The sequence below is a fragment of the Canis aureus genome, chromosome 10 (genome assembly GCF_053574225.1).
Source record: "Canis aureus isolate CA01 chromosome 10, VMU_Caureus_v.1.0, whole genome shotgun sequence".
NCBI classification, from domain to species: Eukaryota; Metazoa; Chordata; class Mammalia; order Carnivora; family Canidae; genus Canis; species Canis aureus.
In genome coordinates this window covers 47,758,143-47,784,694 of record NC_135620.1, presented here as the reverse complement: position 1 = coordinate 47,784,694, position 26,552 = coordinate 47,758,143, and the positions used below count along the sequence as shown (strand labels likewise).

Sequence of the window (26,552 nt, the reverse complement as noted above, 5' to 3'; positions counted from 1 at the left end):
ATAGATACTTTTTAAATTTATCTTTTATTGTTGCCTATCTCATGACACTTTACATATCTCCTGACAACCTCTCCTTTTATCTCATTGTTTACTGCTCTTTACATTACAAGTGTGGTTCCTGTCACAGCTGCTCCTGCTGCTGATATTGGGGTGCTGAATTTCCCCACCTGCCTGTCAATTTCGAGGTGGCTTAGCCGTTTCTCCTGTCAGATAGATCAACAAGGCTTGCATCTTCGTTCTGACTTCTGAGTAGCCATCAGGTGGAGCAGCCTGCCTTAGTTTAATTTACACCTTAGTGATTTTCAGCGTGCTGGCCACGGATGAAAGGCAAAGGAACAGTTGGGATGCTTGTTAAAATTCAGATTCCTAGATCCTGCCCTCAAGAAATGATGGTTTTGTGGGACTGACCTTGCTTTTTTCTGATAGTTTCGGTGAAAATGCAATAAAACATGAAATATGCAATAAAACTTGAAAATCACTGTTTTAGATGAAAAGTTGTCTTATTTTACTTTTAAAGGGGTCTTATATTTTGGACATTTTAAAGTCATCAAAGTGAGATTTAAACAAATTTCTTCATAAGAAAGACACAGATGCTGGAATTTCTCTGCAGAGAAGGCTTTTTATATACTTACTTTCATGTAGGCTTGCCAGTCCTATTTCTGAAAGCTTCGGTGAGCCTTCCAAGTAAGCATCTAATAAGTACTTGTCTGTGCAGTGTTTGATGGTTGCCTTGGGGTCTGCTGCACCAAAATTAAACTGGTCCCATAGGCCCAAGAGAGGTAAATTCTGGAATATTACAAATACGTGTTGAGAGTATGCATCTGTATACACACACACAGTATAGCATGGTAGGTAACATCATGAACTCCTACAGCCAAATTCCTAGGTTTGAATACTTGAGTGAGACCTTAAAGCTGTTACTTAACTTCTCTGCCTCAGTTAGCTTATCTATAAGATGGGGGAATGTGTTGTAAGGATTAAAGATATGTGTAAAGTGCTGAGAAGAAATCTGGCATAGAATAACCCTAGTTAAGTGCGTTCTAAGACTATCACTTTTGTGCAGAAGACTCACCAATGTTCAGTGACTTCGTTGCTAAGTAATGTTTCATGTTGCAAGACCTATAGATCAGAGACAAAAACAGCAGCAATATTCATAATAGCCAAAAAAAGTGGAAAAACAACTGACTGACAAAAGTCAGACAAGACTGGCATGGTGCTTGCCCCTACACAGGTGACATCTGTCAGGAAAAATGGACAATTAGTAAGTGCAATAAGCTATGGGGGGGGGGCGTCTTGTGCTGAATTTGGGCTGGGGGGCAATACGCATAGCCAAGGTCCAGGCTGAGAAAAGCCTTGAAAGCTAATGTTGCTGACAAGATTTTAGATAAGGACAGGGCATGTTCACACCAGGCTCCAGCCTCCAAGGCACTCAAAACTGGCAATAAAGTAGATGAGGGGCTGAAGGGGCAGACAGCGGGGACCAAGAAAATAATGAGGATGTGGTTATAGTAGTTAAAATGTAAGGTTATAATGTCCCCGTCCAGAAATACAGCAGAAGGGAAGGAACAGAGAGGTACAGGGGGTACACAAAGGAAGAAACAAAAAAGATTTATTAAGTGCTATGAAGAAAACAGAAGGGATTATTTAAGGACTTCTGGTTGGCTAGTTGCAGAGATGGATCCCGATGCACGTTTCTGACTTGGGGGCCCCACCCTAAGAGTGCAATCGTGGCAAGGCTTCCTGGTATTGCGTGGTTCCAGCACCATCTGAGAACACATTAGAAATGCAAATTTGGGGAACCCAGCCCCATGAATTAGAACTTTGAAAGCCAAGCAGTCTGTGCCTTAACCAGCTATCCAGAATGTTTGAGAACCACTGCTCTACCTGATTGCCTCGGATAGCAACTACTTAGAGAGGGCTTATTGTGCCCTAACAGGATGTGTCTGCGAATCAGGGTCTAGGTGCCCTGAAGGAGCTTACTGTTTAGTGCAAGGACAGAAAAATCAGCAATTACAATAATCAAAAACTTACAGAGGCAAAAAAAAAAAAAAAAAAAAAAGCGCATGAACACACTTATCAGGAGGACTTAAACTTGCCAGAATAAATAGGAACATTCCCCCGAAGAAGTGGCATTTCAGATGAATTTTGCAGTAAGAGCCAAGAGTTTCTCAGGTGAAAGCATGCAGCTGTGGGCAAGTGAGAGACGGTCCCCTTTACTAGAGCACAACAAGGAAGGGCAGCAGCAGTCACGAGGAGGACGAAGTCTAAGCAGAGCCCCGATCATGCACGCTCCTTGGCCTTCATCCCATGTGAAATGGAAAAACTATTGAAGGGGTTTCAGGAGAGGAACAGCTTGATGAGATTTGCATTTTTAAAGACCATTTTGGCGCTATTCATGTAGATTATACATAACACCACTGTAAGTGGTACGGTATGAATCCAGCCATCCTTAGCAGTGCCCCTCACCGCCCCCATAACCACAGAAGGGTCCAGTTTGGCCCTCTGCTTTCTGGGTGGGAAAAGCCCAACCCTGATGCCTCCTTTCACATCTGGATGCTTTCTGACCCTACAATTCTCCTGGCTAGTTCAAAAGCAGTTATTAAGTTTGAGTTTTAAACTGGCCTCCAACCATGAAACCACCAAGAGTTTCAATTTAATTTCCCTTTCATGCCCATTCACACCTTGACTCCTTTTGAGAAAAACCCACTATTGATACTGATAATAAGCTCATTTTATGCTTTGGAAGAAAAAAAAATACTCAGCTGAATTCACCATTAAATACACTCCTCTCATGATGGAGTCTCTACATTTAAGTCAGGCTCCTATTAGCTGAGAAAAGAGTGTCCACTGAGGTATGAAATGTTTATTGTAGCTAGTTCCTGCAAGCACTGCCAAAAGAGAGATAGTATTTTCAATGGCCAAAAGCCGCAATGCACAGGACATGAATTATGTATGCCTGTCTCTTTAAAACAAATCAGCATAAATTATCCCATAGTGCAGACTGCACGAATGGGGGGCCCCTGAAAGAAATATTTTGTCTTGGTCTTCTTGGCATCAGAAACTTTGGGATGTGAAAGTAGCAACTGAATGAGATTCCATGTCACAACCTTCAATGTTTGGGGAGAAAATAGGGTTAGAATGAGCAGTGACCTGCATTTTTCTGAGCATCATCTGTCAAGGTACCAGTAATCAACATGTAATTATTATTCTCATCAGCCCAAAGCATGAAAGTAAATTGAGTGAAAAAAATCTTCACATTATGTGAAATGATTACTGCCTTGGAGCCATAATAAACAATGATCTTGCCCTAGTGCTAGGCAGCAAAACAAATGAGAGCTGCCCACTGCTGATGTGGTGCCAGAATCATTACCTGATTCTATAGCCACCAGCCCCTCCCCTCTAGTGTAAGGGCCTGATTTCATTGTCAGGGGTGGGAAGATACTGCTCATATCCCCCCTTTCCAGGCGACCTTTGGTTCCATATGGGGAACTTGACTGCCTTGCCCACGCCCTCTCTCCTGAACTCATGTTCACATTCACCACTTGGCTCCCCAGAACAATGAGGGTGTCCATAAAGGGGCAATGATTGTGTAACATGGGGACACACTTGTTGCTTTCATATGTTAGTTGTCAGCCAGGCTCTAGGCAGGTAAGAGGCAGCAGGAGACACAACAGAGGTGAAGGAACGGCCAAGGAAAGCTCTGATCTTCCCAGAGAAAGAGGCTGGGAATGAATGAAACATCTGAAAGGACTTTCTGCTGGTGGTCCTGTTCTATTAAGTCCTCAGAGTGGCAGAGAAATTCTAAGGGTGAGTCTGAATGTACTCTACAATCTGGGCTGGGATGGACCACTGAGAGCTACATAGAGTGGCTGTAGTGGATAAGTTCAGGCTTGGGTCTCTCTCTCTCTCTCTTTTGCCCAAGCCTGCAAAGGAGGGTTAGCAGTCAGCTCACAGGACACCTCTGTAGGAGTTAAATGCCATCTCTTGCCTCCTGGGCTGGGCGCCCTTGAGTAGAGCACAACCTTCACAACTTAACAACAGACCCTGAAAACACTTTAAATATTTAAAATCATACAGTTTTGTTCAAAGGTTTCACCAGATAGACCTAATTATAAAAAAGAAGAGGCCACTTCTGGCTCTAGTTCCAACATTTAGAGAACTAAGGAGCAGTCTCTCCTGTTCTTACAACTAGAAAAACCTACACAAAATGAAAATCAATGATTTTTCTTGGACCCATCAGAGAATTGAGGAGGTAGAGCCAATTGCCCCCTTAAATCTAGAGTGACAGGATGTTACAGTTCAGGCTGCTATAAAAAAAATTCCATAGACTGAGTGACTTACAAAACAAACTGTTCATGATTCTGGGGGTTAGGAAGTCAGATGAAGGTAGTGCAGACTTGGTAGTGCAGACCCACTTTGTGGCTTGCGGACAGCTGCCTTCTTGTTTATCTTCACATGATAGAGAGAGCATACTTTTATATCTCCTTCTTTCTGTCATGTCCTTTCTATAAGGACACGAACATTCAGTCCATAATTGACTCTGAGGGGTCAAGCTGAGATTTGCTTGCGTGGACTGAAGCTTCTGGAGCCATAAGCTGGTAGGAAAACTTACATGGTAATTATGGTAAATTGCTGGAGGCAGAATGTGAGCTAGCAGTAAAATGAAAAATTCTTGGGGGCTACAATCTTAGGAAGACCTCCATATTTTGTGGATTTTACCTCCAGAAACCTTACCAGGTTCTCACAGCAAAGAGAAAGAGTAACTACTGTCAAGTGTGCCCAGAGCACTTTCCATAGCAAATGCCAACTCTCTAGGAAAAAAAGAAAAAAAAGACTACCAGAGCTCTGTCCCTCCAGGGAAAAGGACATTCTCTGACTCTGGCACTCTAGCTTTCTTGTTGACCTGAGTATTAGGGAAGCTGAGAAATCCATGTGAAGGTCAAAGCCAAAAAGCACAGGCCCACTAAAAGACTAAGATTTGTTCATAAGATTATAGAACATTTCTCCTTCCCACACCCTACCCTACAGTAAGTACTCCAGTATAATTATAGTGGATCACAGCTAAAAGAACTGCAAGGCATAGACTCTATTTAAGGGGGAGGTGAAAGCAAGGATACTTGAGGAATTGGAAGCCTGTGGTACCTGTATATCCAGTAAACATTAAAAACAATCCAACTTTTGGCCAGAGAAAAATTAAACTCATAGATAAATGCTTACTTACCTCAGTTCTTATTATATGATAAACCATGTCCATCTTTCAACAAAAATTATAAAGCATGTTAAACCCCCCCCAAAACAAAAGAAAACAAAAATCTGAGGAAACAAAGTAAGCATCAGAATAAAATTCAGATGTACATATTTTAGAATTAGATAATTTAAAATAAATATGTTGAAGGCTCTACTGGAAAATATAGAAATCCTGCAAAAACAGGTAATGTATTCAGAAAAGTAGAAACTGAGGGGAAAAATCCAAAGGAAATGCTGTAAATTAAAAAAAACAAAAACAAAAAAGCTCCTTTGATAAGCTCATTAGCAGACTAGACACAAAGAAACAACGAACTTCAAGACACCAAGTCCTTAGAAATATAATTTTTTTAAATACAACTTTTATTGTTTTTGTATTCTTTTCTTTTAAAGAATTTATTTGAGGGGCAGCCAGGTGGCTCAGCGGTTTACCACCGCCTTCAGCCCAGGGCGTGATCCTGGAGACCCAGGATCGAGTCCCACGCCAGGTTCCCTGCATGGAGCCTGCTTCTCCCTCTGCCTGTGTCTCTGCCTCTCTCTCTGTCTCTCTCTTTCTCTCTCTCTGTGTGTCTCTCATGAATAAATAAATAAAATATTTTTTAAAAAATTTATTTGAGAGAGTGAGCAAAAAAAAAAAAAAAAAAAAAGAGAGACTACACAAGCAGGGGGAGGGGTATAGAGAGAGGAAGACACAGGCTCCCCAGTGAGCAAGGAGCCTTATGCCAGGCTTGATCCCAGGAACCTGGGATCACGGTCTGAGCCAAGAGCAGATGCTTAACTGACTTAGCCACTCAGGCACCCCTGTTTTTATATTCTTAGAGAAAAAAGTTTATGGAAGGAAATTTAGAAAGTATAGACAAGCAAAAGCAGTAAATTAGGAATCTGCCATAAGCCCACCACTTCTGAGTGGTATTAAATAAATGCTGTTAAATCTCTATGTATCTTGACCAATGTTTCATTTGGCCTTTCTCTCACATTCATACATTAAATATGTCTGATTATTTTTCACTTACAGTACTCTTTGTCATTGCCTTTAGTTTGTTTAATTGGTACATTTTGTATTTCTCCAAACAGAGTAATATGAAAAACCAGATCAATCTTCTGTTTTTGTTTCCTCTCAAAGTACTTTACCCAATGTTCCCTAGTCATAGTGAGTTTTTAGTGTGTTTGCTAATCCATTGCTAAATAATGGAAGAAAGAATTCCCCTAGTTTCCCCAAGTTGAAAACTGATAATTCTCAATATATGGCTTTTGCCTCTGATTAGAAATGTCCTATTTGTCAGATACAGATTATGTTCTCCTTTTTATTTCTGGATATCACATCTAAGAATTAAACCTTTCTTTCAGGGCGTCAAAGTAACCTAGGGAATGAGAAGGCTTGCAACTTACGCTGTACTTCACATGATCTGGTAAATAAGTGTTTCAAGTGGTGGACATTTTATCAGAAATCTTGGGGATAATGCCAGGCCTCTGGGCAGAGTGCCACCTAAACCCCTGCCATTGTATCTACTAGCAGGGTTAATGTAATTTTAGGTCTCATTTGGACCTAAAGCAAATAACCTAGATTATCATTTGTAGATATTAGCCAGAATGCAGAGGCAAAAGGAAATGGAATCTTGAAATGCAGGTCATTGGTCACAAAATTAAGATCAAATGCCACTTCCCCAAGGAGGCCTTCTTTGAACTTCAGAAATGATACACTTCCCTAAAATATCCCTGATGTATCTTTTTAGGAGTTAGTTTTAATTCTCCTTCAAAATAGCACAGTTTCTAATTAAATATTTGTGTGATTATTTGACCTCTTCTTTTGTAAATTCAGAGTTCAGTTCTCTCACCACTGAATCCTAAAAATTTAGGACAGTGCATGGTGTACAGGTATATCCAAAATAGACCTGTTATGTGAACAAATTAACGAATGAGTAACTGAGAGCTCCAGATTTCTTCACATCCCATCTCCCATCCTAACATTCCTGTAGGATAAGTTGGGGTCATCATCTTGTGATGCTCCTCTTGAGAGTAGAAGAGGGACAGAAACAGCTCCAGCTTTGTGATTATTGCTGTTTACCAAAATGTGTATACTGCTTCATCAAAGCAGGACTACCATTTGGTATCTCTGCCCTTTCATAGAAGTGATCTTTGATTCTTTCTACGACCAATCTTCCTAATACAATGATGGGTCTGAAAACTGCCAACCTCACATATAATATTTATTGTTAGAAATTTGCCAGATAATGTTAAACACTTAGAATTTTGGAGATCAAAGAAAGACTAGTGGTCTGCTCTTCTTATTTAAACCTCAAAATTCTTTCCTTAGTGACTTGCTCTTTATGGACTTGGGTAGACAAATTCTGAGTTTGCAATTTTCAATAATTCTCCATTTTAAATTGTGGCCTCCAATTCTGCACATAGTTCTCAGTGCCTGAACACATATAACAAATACCTAGACTTGTAACCACCAACACAGAATTATCTCCTGTGATCCTGTGCAGTCATACCCTCTCAGCCCATACAATCACCATGTGACACAATAATCCAATCTCTGGGAATTTATTCTGGAGAAATGAAAACTATGTTTATAACAACATTCATAATTGTCATGAACTTAAAAAAATGTTACCAGAAACTAAATATTACCTTTGTTACATTCTATTTGTTCTGACCTAGTATAAAACCATTAGCTACTGTATCAGTTGGAAGCTCCTTATCATTCCTCATACTCCAGCATTTGTTAATAGGATGGGTGACAGTGCCATTAAATTGATGTAGTTCAAGGCACTTGAGTGCAGTTAGATACTATTCTGATGTTCTTCGGTGCTCTAGTCTCAGTGCTTGCACACGTATGCAGCAGCCCTAATGGATCAGTGGCAGGAATTATCAAAAGCCTAAGTAGCACTTGTACCAAGAGACTATTACACAATTATAATTAAAAAACATTAGTCATTGGAATTTTTCTCACTTTTTCCCCTTTAATGGGTGTTCCTTATTTTCTTCTAGCTGAGTTGACTAATTCTAAAGAATAATTTGATTTTCCAAATGCTCAAGTACACCAACTGTGTTCACGTGTTTCTGAGAATGATTTAATAAAACCTTTAAATTAACTTGGTGTAATTTCTGGGTGGTAACTACATCCTTCACAGCAGTGGTAAGAAGGCTGTACATGCTAGAAATGATTGACATGTGGGCTTGTAAGATACCAAAGCATGAAGAACTTCACTGCACAAATACCACAGCATGTACCTGTTCCCCTTAGCAATGTAACTAGTTGCAGTGCTTTCTAGGAATTGAAGAAATTACGGAAAAGAAAATGAGGACAATGAATGCCCCATTCGTTAGCTAAAAAATACCCTTACATTTAATCATCAGAAGATTAGTTAAAACCATGTCATCAACCAGTTTGCAGAGCTTAGAGAATCATGGCAATAAATGACATTAAGGTTGACTTCTAGTTCCAAGTAAAAATCTGAGTACAGAAGAGTCATTAGTTTGTTCTTTGTGGGAATCCTTTACTTCCAATTAGCAAGCTAGAAGGCTTCCATAAACCAAGGCAAAGCCTTCAAAATGGAAAGCCAATGTAGATAGTAAGAAACTAAGAGTAAAGTGAATTATATCAGCCTCTGCTGAACTTCTACCCATCTTGTCCACATTTCTCCGTACAGGTGTATTTAATAGTTATAAATACTGATAAAAGGGTCAAGTTAAATGTTTGCAGGATGTTTGGGTGATCAATTACTTGATCAGTTGGTGATGGATTGATTCCTGAATGATCAGGCAAAAGGACCAACCCTACCAGTTTAACCACAGAGCTTTCCCAGCCCTTCTCCTGATTCAGGCTTAGGGCAGGAGGAAAGAGAATAGCATTGAAGAGCCAAAAAATAAAAAATAAAAAAATAATAATAGTAAAATAAAATAAATATCCCCCCAAAAAGGGAAGAAGATCAGAAATTTAAAGTAGCAATAGGCAAAACTACATATCAAATGTTTTATCTGTCACCACCCTATAAACCCGATTGTGACTAGCCGCTCAGCGCCCAGAAAGGACACTAAGGTATCCTATGCTAAAATAGAATTAAAGCATTTTATAGCTTTATGGTTTCTAGGACAATAGTTCTCAATGTGCTAACCCTGGACCGATAACATCAAAGCTACCTGAGAACTTGTCAGAAAAACAAATTCTCAGGCGGATCCCATTCCATACCTATGCAATCCGAATCAGGATAGAGTCCGGCAATCTGTTTTTAACAAGCCCTAAAGGTGATTGTAATGCTTTCTAAAGACTGAGAATCACAGAACAGCAATAGAACCTTAAATAAGATGGTGTTTCTTTTAATAGTCACTTCTAGATTGACAGTTTTTGAATGGAGATATTATAAATGGTAAGAAAAGAAAGTAATCGCCCTGGGGGCTATTAATGGGTGTTGTCCAGTAAATGGCAGCTGTGAGCCAAAGATCATCTCAGGAAGTTGTGAATGCCAGCCAATAAAACTTTGACTGGTCATTGTGATGCCAGCAGGCTGGATCCGAGGACATGGAAGGGGAGGCACCACAGGACCAGCCAAGAGAATCTACCCAGCTGCATGCAGGATAGAAAGGCATGAAAGCAGAGATTACTGAAGGTATAGAGAGAGTACAGGTATAGAGTGCTTGGGAGTCTCAGAAAGGAAAGGAGTCTCATCCTTGCTTAGAGCCTGGGGAGTCTTTTTTGAGGATTATGGCCTGATATATGTATCCTCTTAGGCATCCAGGAACTGGTTAGAACACAGATGAGAGCCTAGGTGTTATTCCTTGGAGCCAGGGAATCTTGGCACAGAGAGGTCTAGTGCTGGTGGTCTGGAATACATCTATGATAGCTACATTGGGTCATTCTCACCTGGTCCTTCCTTAGATGTATCTATTCTAAAGAAATCATTAACTCCTAGTCCCTTACAAGGAGGACATACACTATTTGCATTGTGAGGCATGTGTAAAGTAGTGGTGCAGGTCCTAGCAAGAATAGAAGCAGGAGTAAAAGGCAGATTTTTATTGAATCCTTCAGTTTCCTTATCTCAATTGAATATGCGCTATGGAGTAAAGTGACTAAGACAGGCCATCTAAGGGTTTGGCAAGAGACAAGTTGGGAGAAAAGGAGAAGCTCTTGCCCTGGAGGAATTCTTTGATGAATATGAGATTGGGATGGGTAAAGCATGCGAGATTACAGGATCAGCATCACTTTCCATTCACTGCCCTTGTATGAACCTTGGTAAAGGCAGTAGAGAAAGCTCAAAACTAGAAGATCCTGACTTTAACTAACAAATCCTCCATTTTTTTTATACCCGTGAAGGGTAAATTATGAGAAACGATACCCTTTTTGTCACACCTAGAGAGCAAGGTAAGTCAGCATTTTACAAACTTTCCATACTTTCAGAAGTAGGAAAGGCAAAAAGTCAACATGAGCCTAACTCCTACCCACTTTCACACTCTCCCCATGAATGAATTCACATACATGTGAACTCATACATGTGTCTCAAAATTGCCCTTCCCTTCCACTTCTACCCCCACAGTACCGAAAAGATGAGAAAAGGAAATGTGCTTTATTTCCCCGTGAGAAGAGGAATCCAATTCTCTTTAGTGAGGTTCTCACTCAACTCATAGTTGAGGAGTGTAGGAGAAAAGCAGAGTGGGGTTGTACTCACATAAGGGCTGGTATAAAAGAAAATAATCCAGCTCCATAGGGCCCTAGAAGAATTGCATTTCGTAATTCTTTCATCATAGGAGCTACAGTGTGCCTATCCTAAAGAAACATGGAGTTGCTAGGTGAGACCCACACGTCCCTAGACACACAGGGCAGGTGTTAGTCCAAAAGAGTTGTGCCTTCGATCCAAGTTCAAGTTCTGTTTGGCTGTCCACCACAGGAGGCATCTTTCAGCAGGCCACTTCTCTTGCTGGAAATACCATCAGAAATGCTTAGCCTGGGATGCCTAGGTGGCTCAGCAATTGAGCGTCTGCCTTCAGCTTCAGGGTGTGATCCCAGGTCTGGGGATCAAGTCCCACATCAGGCTCTCTGCGAGGAGCCTGCTTCTCCCTCTATGTCTCTACCTCTCTCTGTGTGTCCCTCATGAATAAATAAAATCTTAAAAAAAAATAAATGCTTAGCCTGAGGCTTCCTCATAGTTGGTGATTACTGGCAGATTATTTAATCTCTCCTTCAGATGATGATGCAGATCTCAACAAGCTTCTTACCCACCTCCACATGAAATCAAATTCCATCATTTCTAATGCCGAAGAACAGAAAAATGACCTCTATAACCCTTCCCATCTGCCTTACCTTCTACTGTTAAATCACCAGGCATTTATGTGTGCAGTAAATTTAAGTCAAGATTTGGGGGAGTAGAGAGGGGTTAATATTACAGGAATGCATACTTCTTTATGTTCTTAAAAGCTTTTCACTTATCCATCCACGTTCCCAAATCAGGGATTCTTCTTATTTTCCCTGCACCCCTATACTTGACAATATGGAAGAATTTACACAGTATTCATTTCCTTTCATCCAAACATTCATGCCTTTAAGGCCTTATCTTCTACTCCCAAAGGACCTATAAAGGAATTCCTATAAAGGAATTTTCCTAAACACATATATTTCTTTCCATCAGAACACTTCTGGTGCCAGCAGCTAATTTTTGTTTAGAGTCACAAAAAATCCAGCCTTTGTCTCTCAGTGCTGATCTGAAAATCAGTTTCACCTTGTTCCATACTTTTTACCTTAATCCTTATTCTCTTGCATCCTCCCTATTAACACCCCCACTCCATAGACCAGCTGACTGATTTAATGTCTTTGATCTTCACCCAGTTCTTCCTGGAAGAGTGGGTCGCACCTGCTTGAGTGCTAGGCAGTGAACACTATAATGTTGAGGTTGGAAAGCATCCTTGAGCCTATTTAGACTGCTTTTTAAACAGTGTTCTATGGAACACCATGGCACCCACAGTGTTTTTAACTGCCTGAGGATGGTGCAGGAGCCAAGTGAGAAATAAACCTGCATGAGTAAGATCTCCACTCCTGTTTGAACCAGGGCAACTGGGCTCTTCTCTGCTTTATACATTGAGCTTCCATGTAAGAGTTTATTTATTTTATTTTTTAAAGATTTTATTTATTTGAGAAAGAGTGAAAGAGAGCAAGATCAGGGGGTAGGGGTAGAGGGAGAGGGAGAAGCAGACCCCCCCCCAGTGAGCAAGGAGCCCCAACTGGGGCTCCATCCCATGATCCCGAGATCATGACCTGAGCCAAAGGCAGACACTTAACCAACTGAGCCACCCAGGCGCCCCATAAGGGTTTGTTTTTCAAGCATTATAAAGTTGTTGTTTTTAAATGATCACCTGGAATGTTAGTGTTCGTAAGAAAACCGAGACTCGGTGTCCAAATGGAAAACTATGTAGGGCAGAATCTTGCCGACTGAACATTCTTACAACTAAGACAAACAACCTCCCTATAAATAAGTTATACTTAACTTTTTCCTCAATAGAATGGTTTTATAGCCAAAATTTGTTGACTATACATATTTTTTTTTAATTTTTTTTTCATTTATTTATGATAGTCACACACAGAGAGAGAGAGAGAGGCAGAGACATAGGCAGAGGGAGAAGCAGGCTCCATGCACCGGGAGCCTGATGTGGGATTCGATCCCGGGTCTCCAGGATCGCGCCCTGGGCCAAAGGCAGGCGCTAAACTGCTGCGCCACCCAGGGATCCCGACTATACATATTTTTAAGTGTATAATTCAATGGTTTTTAGAATATTTGGAGAGATGTACAATCATCTTTCATAATCAATTTTAAAACATTTCTATCACCCCGACCTCCCCCCCAAAACCCTGTACCCTTTGGCACTAACCTTTCTATCCAGCCCTTCACCACCATGCCTCAACCCCTGGAAACCACACAGTTACTTTCTGTCTCTGTGGACATTTCATATAAATGGAAATATGCCATATGTGGTCTTTGGTGACTGATTTTTTTCACTTGAAATAATGTTTACAAAGTTTATCCATATTGTAATATATGTCATTATTTCATCTCTTTTTATTGCCCAAAAAATAATTCTTTGTATAGATGTATGACATTTTATTTATTCATTCAGCAATTGATGGGTTTTGGGTAGTTTCCACTTTTTTACTATTATGAATAATGGTACTATGAATATTCACATATGAGGGTTTTTTTGTGAATATATATATATTGTCATTTCTCTTGGGTATATTCTTAGGAATGGAATTTCTGGGTCATACTATAAATCAGTGTTACTATAGCAACTTTTTGAGTAACTGGCAAACTGTTTCCCATAGAGGCTGCACTGCTTTTAATTCCCACCAACAACAAATGTATGAGAGTTCCCATGTTTACACAAAATTGCCAACATGCTTATTATTTGTCTTTTTTTGTTATAGCTATCCTAGTGGTTGTGAAGTGGCATTTCATTGTGATTTTGATTTGCCTTTCCCGAGGCTGATGATGTTGAGCATCCTTTAATATACTTAGTGGTAATTTTTCTGTCTTCTTTGGAAAAGTATCAACTTAAATCCTTTACCCATTTTTAATTGAGTTAGTTATCTTTCTATTAATAAGTTAAAAGCATTCTTTGTATGGTTTAGATTAAAGCCCCTTTATTAGATATGTATGATTTCCAAATGTTTTCTTCCCTTCTGAGTGTTACCTATTCACTTTATTCATGGTATTATTTGTGGCACAACAGTGTTTAATTTTGATGAAGTCCTAGTTACATTTTTTTTTTCACTTGTGCTTTTGGTGTTGTATCTAAGAAAGCTTTACCTAATATCCAATCATGAAGGTTTACTCATGTTTTTTTCTGAGTTTTATAGTATTCACACTTCTACTTAGGCCTATATTCAATTCTGAGTATGCTGAGAAGTAGAGGTCCAACCATATTCTTTTGCATATGGATGTCCGGTTACCTCAGGATTATTTGTTGAAAAAATGATTGTTTCTCCTTTCAATTTTGATGGCACTCTATCAAAAATCAGTAAGTATAAATTTAAGGATTTTTTGGATTCTTTGGTCTATATATGTATCCTTACATATTGCCACAACGTTTTGACTACTGTTAGTTTTTTTTTTTTAATTTTTTGTTAAAGTATAGTTGACAAACAATGTTATACTAGTCTCCGGTGTACAACATAGTGAATTGACAATCCTTTCTGCAGTGCTCACCGTGATAAGTGTAGTTGTTACACTGTTAGTAAGATTGGAAATTGTGAAGTGGAAGTCTTCTATTTTTATTTTTTTAAATTGTTTTGACTACTTATGTCCCATATTATTCCATATGATTTTAAGATTAGGTTCTCCATTTCTCCAAAGCAGGTAATTGGGATTTTGATAGGGATTGCACTGATCCTGTAAATTACTTTGGAGGATACTACCATCTTAACAAGACTAAATCTTCCAATTCATGAATATAGGGTGTCTTTCCATTTATTTAAGTCTCTTAATATTTCTTTTAGCAATGTTTTATAGTTCTGCATTTGTTTTTTTAATGTAGTCCTATTTTATTCTTGATGCTATTGTAAATGGAATCATTTTCAGAATTTCATTTCCAGATTATTCTCTGCTAATGTGTATAAATACAACTGATATTTATATATTTATATTGATGGTGTATCCTGAGCCACTGATGGACTCATTTATTCTGATTGTTTATGAGAGAATGCCTTTGATTTCTCTGTATGGAAGATCATAACATATGTTCTCATTCATTTGGGGAATATAAATAATAGTGAAAGGGAAAATAAGGGAAGGGAGAAGAAATGTGTGGGAAATATCAGAAAGGGAGACAGAACGTAAAGACTGCTAACTCTGGGAAACGAACTAGGGGTGGTAGAAGGGGAGGAGGGTGGGGGGTGGGAGTGAATGGGTGACGGGCACTGGGTATTATTCTGTATGTTAGTAAATTGAACACCAATAAAAAAAAAAAAAAAAAAAGGAAGATCATAACACCAACCAAAAAAAGGGTAGCTTTGCTTCTTCCTTTACAATCTGTATGTCTTTTATTTCTTTTTCTTGCTTAATTACCCAGGGTGAAAATTTCTGTACAATGTTGCACAGAAATAGTGAGAATAGAATTATACTTAACTTTGACATATTCATTGTGATTTGGGAAGAGTAGTTGTTCCTTCCTAATATTATTTGCATCAGTCACATTATATACTATATATAGTATTTATCATATTTGTATAAGATTGATAGATAAATGTGTATTTTTATAAGAGCAGACAAGTTATGACTACTGGCCGGATAAAAACTAGAATGCTACAAAACATCATAAGGGAATTCAGTTAAACTTCATTATCTTCCATAAGTCTGCATGTCAATAAAAATATCTTTGAATATCTCCCTACTTTGTCACTTGTCACAAAAAGCCTGTCCACCTTTTCAGGTCTCTGAAAGTGGGGTGGAGTAATTCTCCTGACAGATTTTATAAGCTGGGAGCAGTATTAGAACATAAAATAAAAGCCCCTGATTTCAACAAAAGTCATCATTCAGTAAACATGCATGGAACATCTATCCTGCCTAAGTTCTGTGGAAGATGCTACATGAATGATATCATAAGCAGAGAAAGAGCTTACCTGTGAAGACTTTTGGACATTAGACCTTCTATGATATGGTAGAAAGAAGACCAAACCAGGAAGCAGGAAACTTGGTCTACAATATTTATTTCTTTTGACTTTGACCAAGTCACTCAAGTATTCTCATCAATAGACTAGAAATCTGTGTAGTTGTCCATCCAACCATCAAAAGGTTGTTATATACATACAATGTGATAATACTTAGGAAGCCATACCTTGCTCTGCAACTGTCAGGAATGGCTGTTTAAGTCATACAGACTTTTAATAGGTATGAGTTAATTTGTTTTATCATTGTTAACTATAACAATGATAAAAATAGAAATAAATGGGGCTATCCTTTTAGAAAGAAAAGAATTTAAAGGACATTTTCATTGACTGCTCATTTTTGGTGAGGTAATCCGAAGGCTTTATTTGGTACTGGACAATTTCTTTGCTTTTGTCACGCATGGCTTTTTGCCTTTCCTGCCTACCTCTTCAACCAATGAGATTGTTTTCAATTCTCCGATAAAGCATTCTCTTAGGTTTCAGTTATTATAGTGCATATCACCATTTTCTGGGTTTTAGACTTCCTCGTGATATAGACTGTAAAGCTTTAGACAAATTACCCTAGACTTTATATTTCTTAAGGAATTGGGTTAGATAACCTGCCTCTGAGTTTTTCTCTTATGTAAAATCCTTTCTATGTGTAAGACTGTATTATTCTATGCTTTATAAGTGATTTTGCTTGAAAAAAAGACTTCTTCGCATTAAAAAAAATAAATACAAACTACTAGTCTAGTGAAATACAAGTTCGTAAAAGTCACAAAAGGATAGATGTCTGTTCATCATCTCCAGCACTTTGTCCAGTGCCTAACATGTATTAGGTATTCAGTAAAAAATTGTTGTGTAAATGAATGAATGAATGAATGAATGAATGAATGAAATGAATGAGACTAGTTCATTATATGTGGATTTGCTGCTCTCTCAATTTGTTCAATCATAAATATTTGTTAGGCATTGCTGTTCAGTATTAGTGGAAGGCACTTCTAAGACATGGAGCCACTCAAGTTTCTTGTAATAAATCATTTTAGTATTCCTTGATCTACTAGTTAGCTTCCGAGCTGGCTGATGCCTTGAAATTTTCATTTCAGACGGGATGCCCTTAAGAAAGAATACACAGTAGGAAGTGTTCCCTGATAGAGTTTTTGTCTTTCCTTGAGAATTCGTTGTCGACCTATTGGGGCAAAAGATACTGTGGTTAAAAGGGTTTGTTGGAATTAATATGCATCATCATCAAGTTCATGATTAAAATTGCATTCCATGGACAACTTGGATTTCCTAATAAAAAAAATCTTGCTGAGTCCCTGGAGTTGAGCTTGTGTTCTATTTTTTATAGTTCTGATCTAATGCAAGCCATTTTATACAGTTCCATAAATTTTTCATCTTGCTCTCAATGGCAGAGTATGAGCTGTATAAATTATTTCAATCCCAAATCATTTGTAAAAGCAATCTCTTCACGATTCCTCCCTCTCCTAGCCCTTCTCTATTTTGATCTCCGGTAAGGATTTTTTTTTTTAATCTCAGGTAAGGATTTCTTCCTTTTAATCCTCAGAAGGCCCATGTTTTCTGTGGCTTTTCCCCCCCATTTAAAATTGACTTTGTGATTCTGTTTCAGTTTTGCATTCAGAGTTTCTTGTTTTGATTGATAAATGTTTGCAAGAAATATAATCTCCTCTTATGCTTTTCTCTTCCTTTTTTTCTCCCAGAAGGAGCTTTGCATGGGTAGCAAAGCTCTCCTGATAACACTGTAAATAAATCTTAATGTCTTTGCCCTGTGATAGGCCTAGACCTTATCATTCTTCTTCTACCCCAGTGATAATTGCTTATCAGTACATACAGGCCTATTCATATGACTCTGATGCCATGGGGGTTTACATCTCCAGGAAGATAGACAGGAAGTACAGTCCGCTGAATCCATTCTTAATAGCTTTAATAGAAACCAGACAAAGAAGGGATACTGGGCCAGGTTGACTATCTCAAAATGATAAGACCATCTATGCATTTTGGGATGCTTTCTCATGAAACTTTTTTTCCTCTGCTCTGAATTGGCTGCCCTGGAGAGGTGAGGATTTTCAAAATGCATTTCTGTCAAAGCTACAATCAAAATAAAAGATTATATATGAAAAAAATAAATCCAAACTCACTGCCATATTTACTTTCCTCAGCAGCTGAAAAAGGAATCTTAAAAATCACCCAAACATAACACACTCAAAATGGACAGACCTACAGCTCAACAGGACACTTGGGAGCAGCCACATTCTTTGAATAAAACTTGTGGCGGGGGGGATAATGACTGAACTTTCTACAGAGAAAATAAGTATAACACAGTGGGATATCAAACACCAAATGTCCTAGGATATGTGGACAATTAGATATAAACTACGAGGAAGAAGGGAGGAGGGAACTGGCAAGAAAAGGGGAGGAAGAAGGAAGGGGGGGAAAGGACAACTGCGAAAAATTTTGACATGCAATCTCATTTGTTCTCACATCATCTAGGAGGAGTTGGGAAGATCATATATAATTATTCCCATAACAGATCAGGATAAGAATCATGGTAACCAAGTCATCTCAGATTAAAATAGCTGCACATGTTCTAAATTTCTAAGATGTCCATGGTGGGCACAGAACATTCCAAAATAGTGGAAAAGTTCTGAGATGACTATGATGGAGGACCACTGAATTGGTATGATCTCAGCTGATCATACCTTTAGCTACTCACACCATGTTTAAAGTAAAAAACCCAGTTGAGAAACATGCTATTTGACAAAAGTAGTTAAATTTTTCTTTTTTCCAAGTTAGGGAAACCACAGTAACCTGCCACTTTCAAAAACACTGCCTATTTATGTATGTCATGGAAATTTCCTCTTCTTGCATAACAAAGGCCACCTAACCACATGTGTCTAAATAAATGCCTTTCATATAGGTGACTGTTGAGTATTAGTGGGTTTCTTGATGATTTTATAAACTATGTTAGATGAAAACAAACCTCTTTCTGGAACTCCTGCTATGTACATACCTGCTACCAAGACACAGCAGTCTCTGCTGTGTTAAATGTAGTTCCTTAGGGACTTTCTCCAGTATCTCTACCTCTACCCACATCCCTACTTCAAACCATCAGCCTATTTGGTGTCCTTTTCTCATCCTACTAGACTAGTTCTCTCACTTGCCTTTAAAACTCAGCTCAAATTTTGCTTTCTTTTGGATTTCATTAATTTGTTAGCTGCCCTTTCTGAATATCCAGTATGGGACAGAGACTATACAGAACACAGAACCGGCTTCTGCTCTCATGGCCATTACAGACTCTGAGAGAGATACACACTAATCAGACAACCACAAATACATAATCACAGAATGGCGTAGGTATTATAAAGGAGCCAGTCCTCTGAAAGAATGTAGTGAGGACACCTAATCTACTTGGAATTCTCTCCGGACCTGGCTGTCATATAATGTATGCTCTTTACACTGTAAATAAATGTGCATAAACTCAATGGAATTTAAGCAAGCTGACAAGAATATAAAAGGCCATATGGTCTAAATCTTCCTGGAGTCAGAAATCAGTTAATTGATATAATCCATGACTGAAATGGCAGTATTACTCAAGGTAATGACTCTTCAGATTCTAGTATGTATATTCCACCAGCACAGTTGAATGGTCGTTGCCCTAAATGACTCCTCTAAAAAGCGTCAGAACTTAGGTTATGAACTGGTTTAGGTTGATCACCTGGTAAGTGACTACATTGAAGTTAAAATCCATTCATTGTAATGAACTTTTATTGAACACATACTATGTGAACAATGCTGTGCTGCAAGTTGGGGAGGCAAATAAAAATGAATCAGATAAAAATTCTTATCTTTAAAGACCTAACAGTCTATTGACTAGTCCATATATGTTAAATTTAAATGATAAATATTTTGCCTGGTATTTTAAGTTGAGATATAAAGGAAAAATACAAATAAAGAATTCAAGAGCCCATTATAGGAAATAATTCATGCCAATTAGAGAGGATTAGGTAAATACTTTACTTTTAAAGGACAGTGCACCACAGCAGAAAGCTGGATTAATAAAGAGCTAACGATTCCAGCATTTTAAGACAGATATTCTACCATTTGTACTTCTCAAGCTGAAAACAAATTCCATTATTTCATTGTCATTAAAAAGAAAAGAAATTACCTTTGAACGTTTGGGTTCAATTATCTATTCAATGGATTCGAATATATACCATTTAAAAATATGGCAAATTTTAAAAATATTTTGAAGCCAGCAACACTTAAATTTCCTCAGTGTTTGTATAGTGGTGTTGAAGAGACAGAGAAACTCTGTACCAATCAAAATGGCTAGTTTTTGTGTACTGACATCTTGCCATGTACACTGGCTTCGTTTACCTGAACAAAGAGACAGGATAGCAATCTAGACAAATGCTTACAGTAGGCAAAGTGACCAAAATGGAAAGCAAAATCACATCTCACATCATGATTTCAAATATTTTAAAGGTAAGAACATAAACACCAACTGAATGGATAAATGGAAAGTTATGCAGAATGAGGATAGGTCCATTTATTATAGTGATTTTTAAATAAATAAATTAGCACAACTAGAAAATCTGCTTTCTCAGTCATAGTGCTTTCTTATTTAGAACCACTTGCTAATGGATGAGTTGTAGAGAAATGATATACCATTGTCTTATATGTGAATGGAAACTGGAATCCCATCTACTGTTAAAGATTAGGGAAAAATTGTTTCTGTCTAGTTCATGATTATAAACACACACAGATCTATACAAGTTTAAACAAGCTGAAGTATGAAAGAGAAAGGAATGGAAGGAGAAGGAGGAGAGAATTTATATCTACTGCACACTGACTGTGAGTTCAGGGTGGACAAACTCAACACTGGTACATAAAACTGCTCCACCATATGCTCCCAGGACTCATTTATCTGTGCTCATGGATTCATGTTGGTGATGTATATATTGTAACATTCAGGCTGATTGATGGGGCTAACTGTACCCTTACCGAGTACTGTATCTTGCAAAGCAGTAAGTGCCCTCTCCCAAAGTGATGAAAGCTTTGTTCTAGGGAAACAGTCAAGCTTTGAGAGATCTGTCAGATTTTGGTATAAACTTTAATTTTTAACCCACTGTGATTGTGGGGCTGCAGCTTTTCCTCACATTATCTGTGTAACTTCCAATTTATTACCAACATCTTTGGTAACTTCATATCATCACTTGGGAGTCGGTTCTTTTAAGAACATCCCAAGAGTTGTTAACATTCCTTTTGTACCTCATTCTTTTTTGTTATACCCACTAGGTTGCGAGCCTCTTGTAACAAGGATTCAATTTTTACTTCTTTTGAACTTAAGAGGAATGAGCAATAGATATGATCCCCTTGTCCATTCCTTTTTCTTCTTGTCCAGTGTTCCTCCTCTCTGCTAGATGCTTTCTCTCTGCTTTAATTAATTCTTTTCCAAATGGCCTTGCTATTTTCCCTGTGCATAATACTTGCAGAAGAGTTGCATTAAGATTAAAAAAAGAAAGCATTCGACTGGAGTCAGAGTCTTCATTTTTTAGTCACGTGTCTGACACTAAATAGCAATGAATGTGACACGGGGTGGGGGTGGGGGGGTCCTTTGAAAACCTTTCCGGGCTCCAGTCTTCTTGCCTGTGATTTCAAGGAGGGTAAACTAGTTGAGCTCTAAAGTTCTTATGCTCTGCTATTCTCTAATTTGAAGTCATTTCTAAGGTCTTCTGATTAAGAAATTCTATAAGTCTATGGCTTTGTTAGATCAGTAGCTTTTTAAGACGGCTCCGTGGAGCCCTGGGGTTGCATGGAGGTGCCTTGGGGGCTACTGTGGTGTGGAGAAGATAGGGAAGGGAAAGCGAGCAGACTGCTTCAATCATACCAGCTCACTTTGATCTATTTTAGATATTGGGCTTCCTGAATAAGATTTCGTTTGAAGAAAGGATTCTATGTTTTTTAAAAGGAGTTTTGGACATCTCTGTACTAGATTAAGAATCTCTCTTTAAGATTATGTAAAAATATGTTGATGGTGATTATGGATCCTAAATAGATAATGTCCAAATTAAGAAAGATTGAAATGCTATGTAATGATCAGCTAATCTGAAACATTTTATAAAACTAATTTGCAATTGTCTGGAAACGGATATCAGCTTTAAGCACTGCTCAACTAAGAATTAAGTTGACATGTCAGGAGAAGGAGACTAGGCAGGTGGGAATACGTTTTATATTAATTTTAGGTACTGCACAGCACAGTGGCTCCCAACTGAGAGTCTGGGTAATGTTTCTACCAGGCTACAGTGAAGCATAATTATGAGAATAGATGGCAGTTATTTTCTTTTATGCGTGCTTTCTTGGCAAATAAAAAAGACTTGTCAACTTTATGGTAGTTTCTCCACTTCTTAAAATTCTGTAGCTCTGTGAAATCCAAAAATGTCAGAACTACTCCTTACAGAATTTAGCACAGTGTTAGGCATTCAGGTGGTGCTCTATAAATGCTTGTCTGATTGAATAGGGTGTCATGAATACAGAGGTTGCATTCTAGCCAATAAAGTTAGATATCTGATAAACCTAGAACCTTCTAAACAGCCTTTGTCTGTAGAGGGGATTTTCCACAATACCTTTACTAAAGAATTCAGTCGAATCCCATTGATTCAGATTTTTAAAAATTAATAATGAATGAACCAGAAAGAAAATAATACTTAATCTTCCTTTTCATTTTCTTCCTCTTTTCTCTTTTCCTTCTGTTAGGCCTATTTGTACTATTGTTTAGCTCCATGCTATATTGTGTCTGTCTTCTGAAGGCTGCATAGTAAAGCTTACCACCTTTTTAAATGTTGTTTCAATTAAAAAATAAATTGCAAGTTAGAAAAAAATTACTTAGGACTTGATTCTAGAATTGTGCTATTCCATGATTTGAGCATTGCTCCTACCTCTCGTGTTTTAATATGGTGCCCTCCAGAGCACTCCTTCAGTAAATGCGTGGAATTTAGGCTCTGTCACTCATGTCTGGTCTCCTTATTGAGCTTATCCTTTTGAGTATCTAAAATCAATATCACATCATTGTTGCATATCTGAGGAAAAGGTTTTAGAAAACAGTCCAATCCCCTCCAAATCTCATTTCAAGTACCATAACAACAATTATTTGACATCATGTATAGAGGATTTGATATTGAATGAGAGGAGAATGTTGTCACTTGAAATCTATTCTGCCTTTTATTTATGTACAACTTCCATTATATCTCTGTTAAGTAACATGTGTTTGAGAGTTCCCAAGTCCTAAAAGTCAGCATCTGCCTCTCTCTCAAGCCATAACATTTCTTTGGCCAGTCTGTCTTTCATTGTATTTAGAGATACCCATTATCATGTACACTGACTTCTCTAACATTTCAAAGGAAGACCCGTGGCATGGCCTCCCAGAACCCAGGGAGACATCAAAGGGAATAAATCACCTACCATAACTAAATTGCCTCAAGGACAGAAGTTTAATAAGGATCCTTCACATAAGGTCTACCACACCCTACATGGGCATTCCTGCACATGTGCATGCAGGCACACATATGTACACTCTCACGGGTAGACACTGTGACTAAGTTGAAGGGGTTTGTGAAGTCAAATGTGAAGTGCAGTTGTACCTGCACACAAAACATAATTGCTTTCTCTTCCCACTAGAGTCTCTCATCCAGAGACACTATTATCTCATCTATTATCATTGATGCGCTTTATGCTTTTTGATTATGGCCTTCCTAAACTGGGTACTGTCTTGGTTTTTTGTGTTGTTTTGTTTGTTGAATTTTCACTCAACTATGGCCACTGAGGGGCTGAATGCTTTTGTTTCTGATTGTTCTCTAGGCCAAGGTCTGGGGCCATTATGAGCTTTGTCTAAGGTATCAGGTAAGATACTGGTTAGGTGGTCTTCTTTACAAAGAAGCTCTTCTCTGGCCCCTTTTTCTCTTCAGACTTTCATTCCTCTTTCTTCTTATTACCAAATTAATATGTCTGAATAATCCAAAGTCCAGAGCCCAAGGTGTTTTCCTTCCTCTAGATATATTTGAGTTCTGGCTCTGTGGACATTTTCCCTCTTGATTCTGCATTCCTGAGTATGCCTAAATCATTCTATTATTCTGCCAATATTTTAGCCAGCACAAAAAGTGGGAACTCTGCCCTGACTCTAATCGGCACTCTCTAGGTGAATCTAAGATGCTTAAGGTATATGGGAAATAAATTTCTACCTACAACGGTCTTTTAAGCTAGTGTATTTTCCATTTATATAGTGTGACAACAAATCACCCCCAAAATATTGTGGCTTAAAATAATAATTTGTTTTTATTTCTTCATGCAGTGGTAATTATAGGCTTCAACTGGGCAATACCTGCTTGGATCCTGGTACATTTTTAGCCAGATGATGACCAAGACTGAAGTCATCTGAAGGCTCCCCCTCATGGATCCCTGGCCTGGAAAGGCTGGAACACCTGAGGGCAGGTTAGGCATCTCTACATGAAGCTTCTTCATGTGGCTAGCTTGGGCTTTCCCATAGCATGGTGGTTTAAGAACACTTGGGCTTCATACATGGCAGCTGGCCTCCCCAAAGTGACATTCTGAAAGTAATTATAGGCTTCAACTGGGCAGTACCTGCTTGGGTCCTGGTACATAAGACCTAGCCTCAGAAGTCACAAAGCACATTTTTATTTTATTTTATTGGTCAAAATAATCATTAGCCAGCTCAGATTCAAATGGGAAGAAGAACAGTCCTTCCCTTTCAAAAGCAGAATGGGCTGTGTGTAGAGGGGGAAAAAAGTGGTGAAGCTGTCATCATCATGGAGACAAGCTACCACAGTAGGTATTAGGTAAAGTATGTTATAAAAAAACTAACACATTCTGATTTTTTAAGATTTATTTATTTATTAGAGAGAGAGTGCAAGCAGAGGGAGGGGCAGAGGGAGAGGGAGAAGGAAAGAAGCAGACTCCCCACTGAGCACAGAGCCCAGAGGCACCCTGAGATCAATATTAGAGCCAATATCAAGTGTCAGATGTTCAACTGACTGAGCCACCCACGCATCCCAAAACGTTCTAATTTTTTAATAGCAACTAAATCACAGACTGATGTTCACTTCAGAAAAAAAAAAAAAAGCTGTGTGAACTTTTTTCCTAAAACCCATTTAGAATAAATACCTTGGAAGCCTACACTTTGAAGGGGCTATCAACTCTACTGAACACAATTTGGGAATGAATGACTTGCTTGGTGGCTGGAAAATGATAGCATTAAAGTAGTACACAACTTTCTTTAGAACTATTAGAACTTAGAGAACAAATGCTGACTTTATCAGCAGCCTTCAGACAAGGCAAACAGACATATTTTAACAAAGATATCTTCATTGTGGTTAAATTCAAGCTGGCTTAATCTAGCCTGGTGCACAGTGCAAACTCATAAAAGTATATTGCCTGGCACATAGTAAGTGCACAATAAAAATTAGCTTTAAGTATTCAATTAAATAATAGAGCATCATAGTTTAAGCAGAAACAGTACTTAGTGATGCATTAGAAAAACAAGTTTATGTTCTAAGGCAGGAGTCTGACACTCAACAAGGGGAAGAGAACTGCCCGAGGTCACACATTTTAGGAAGAGAGCCAGACTAGAGTTCTTCTGGACTCAAATCCTCTCACTTATTACAGAACAAATCATATCTCAAAGTGCTTAATGACCTGGGAATTTTACCTCAAAATGAATGCCATTATACTTCAGCTGAAGTTTTGCTGAATTCTGCAGAGAACAGCTTGACCCTCAATTAACGAGTACATACATATCTTGAGTCTTTCACATCTGCCAGGTGGGTGCAAATGTGGATAATTAGCCCTGACCTTGGGCAGACAGTGTGGTTCACCCAGCTACAGATGTTACAGAAAGCTGTCCTGGGCTTTGATTAAATTTGGTAGAAAACCAGAAAGAACCATTATGTGTCAGAAGTAACTGATGGTTTTGCAAGGAATCTTGCTGAATATAACTATGTGAATATTACATTTTTCTTTGGGAGATTAAAAATTCAACTTGATGTATTCCTACACAAGAGGCTTCTTGAAACCCATGTCAACTAAAGCTGAAAACAATAGATATGTATGTGTGTACTGTGATAGAATAAATCAATCCTTAAAAAAAATAAGTATCTGTTGAGTTCTTTATGTTTTTAGCCCTATGCTACTTACTAAGAGTAAGTGGTAAAAGATAAGATTGCCTCCCTTTAAGGAATTTGCAATTACATATAGGAATAAAGGTTAGTACACATAAATATTTAGAACTAAGAAATGACTGATTATTAACCTATGCTTAAAGAGGCAGGAGTGAAGAAAAGGAAAAAAAAAATCATCCATTTAGGGTTTGTTGTTGAGAAGAAGGACTTCATGGAAGGAGTACTGCTTGAGATGAACCCTTAATGAGGAGTAGGATTTGAACATGAAGAAATCAGAGATAATACTAATACATTGTTTATGAAGAACCAAGGATAATACTAAAATTACTCACAATCCAGCCTCAAAATGCTAGTTACCAAAAAAGAATAAAAATCCATTTCTTAAACTGAGGATACATGTGAAATAGAAAAGAAAAAGAAGAAAAAAGTTACCAAATATACTATATAATACTAAAAGAACCCCAAAT

The 26,552-nt window shown here is 38.2% G+C and overlaps 2 protein-coding genes across 12 annotated transcripts in view; one reads left to right on the top strand and one right to left on the bottom strand.

The window, feature by feature from the left end:
- Positions 1-26,552, top strand: part of LINGO2 (leucine rich repeat and Ig domain containing 2) — a 1,132,704-nt gene that overhangs the window by 1,056,030 nt on the left and 50,122 nt on the right. The window lies entirely within an intron of this gene.
- The window catches only part of LOC144322332 (uncharacterized), a 360,447-nt gene continuing 349,816 nt past the window's right edge, over positions 15,922-26,552 (bottom strand). Inside the window, exon 8 of the mRNA XM_077912229.1 lies at positions 15,922-17,063. The gene's annotated coding sequence lies outside the window, so the exon portion shown is untranslated. The remainder of the gene's footprint in view (positions 17,064-26,552) is intronic.